We start from the raw sequence: 1,619 nt of genomic DNA on the forward strand, positions 1-1,619 counted from the left end.
CTAGAGAAGCCCCGCCTGGCACTATAGAGCGCCGCCCGCCCGCCCGGCTAGAAAGGCCCCGTCCGGCTAGAAAGGCCCCGCCCGCTCTTTTGCATAAAGATGGCGCCCCAAGGGAGCGCGGAGACTGCTGGGAGGCGGCAGGCCCACCATGCAGCGCTCTGCACCGCGCTCTGCCGCTGTGCATGCCGGGACTTGTAGTTCTGTCGCTCCCCTGCAGGACAGGGGAGGTTGCCTGCCCCCCTGCTCGCCTGGCAGGTGCAGCCTGGGGTGTTAGGAGAATGTCTCCCACTAGGAGGGCGGGGAAGCGCTGGATCAGGCTGCAGAGCGAGGGGGTGCATGCTCCATCCTTGAAGGTTTTCAAGACATGGGTAGACAAAGCCAGGGCCGCGATGCTCCAGTTGGGGCTGGCCCTGCTCTGAGCGGGCCTTGCACCAGATGTGACTCCTGAGGTCCCTTCCCACCCTCCTCCTCTGTGCTTGTGCTCCGTCAGCTCGTTGCCCCGTAGCTCAAGCTGCAGGCTGATGCTTCACTCCCCACAATTAACGATGACAGCGGCGATCATCTGATTTCTTCTCGCCCAGATGTCCTGCACAACACGATCCTCCCTCTCAGCAAGACGGCTACCGAATCAGCGCCGTGCCCGAGGGGCGTCTAGCAGCTCCCCCGTGGTGGCGTGCCGCGGATGCTCGGTGCCACGGCCCTGCCGCCGGGCAGGCTTTGCTCCCTTCTGATCGAGGCGTGCAGCCAGGTGGCGAGACGTGTCGCCCAAACCCACCGCTTCTGAGGCACGGTGGGACTGCACCTTGCAAGGCGGTTGGAGCTGCTCAGTACTGTCTTACAAAGGGGGAGCGCATTTCTTTTGTTAGTCGAGACTCTTCTACCCACCTTGAGTTGAAGTGAACTCGCGCTGTGGCATCAATGCCCAGCCCGGGAATCTTATCCCGTTCTTCGTCACATACTGTTGCCGGGGAGCAATAGGTCTCAGTCCTGGGAGCGGAGGATAAACTGGAGAAGTAGGAGGGTCCCCATGGAAATATTTACTCTGTGTGCTTGTCCCATTTGCTGTTAGGATTTAAGCTGCACAGGTCATGAAGACCTTGATATAAATGCCTTGGGGAATACACACCCACCCCTGTTGAGGTATAATCTCCATTACTTCCAGTAGCAATAGCACTTGCCAGGAAGCCGCCACAACCTAAAGCTGATTTATCCTCAATCATGGAAAGACTTAGCGTGCATTAGCCTATGGATTTTGCTCAGGAAAGCAGTCCCATGAAAGTGCACAGGGCCACTAGCCTGAACGGGTCACTTGTGCATATGGCCCGCGTTCACAACTGAGGCTTCAACATGTCTCAAGTCTGACATTCCTCTCACGACTGAGGCCTGGATTCCCTCGTGGGCAAAGCTCTGCTCCTTGCAACACAACAGCAAGACAGGCAGGCAGAGCTGCTCCAGCTCAGGCTGTCTATGGCTCTGCAGACAAGAGCTTCCCCACTCCCCTCCCACCTACCCATCCTCAGCCCCTCAGACCAACGTCCCCTGAACAGGGGGATGCTCATCCAGAAAGTCAGGGGCAGAGCACTGCAACGCAGCTGGAACAGGAAGCTATCGTAGCCTAG

This window comes from Alligator sinensis, unplaced genomic scaffold (genome assembly GCF_000455745.1).
Source record: "Alligator sinensis unplaced genomic scaffold, ASM45574v1 scaffold885_1, whole genome shotgun sequence".
NCBI lineage: Eukaryota > Metazoa > Chordata > Crocodylia > Alligatoridae > Alligator > Alligator sinensis.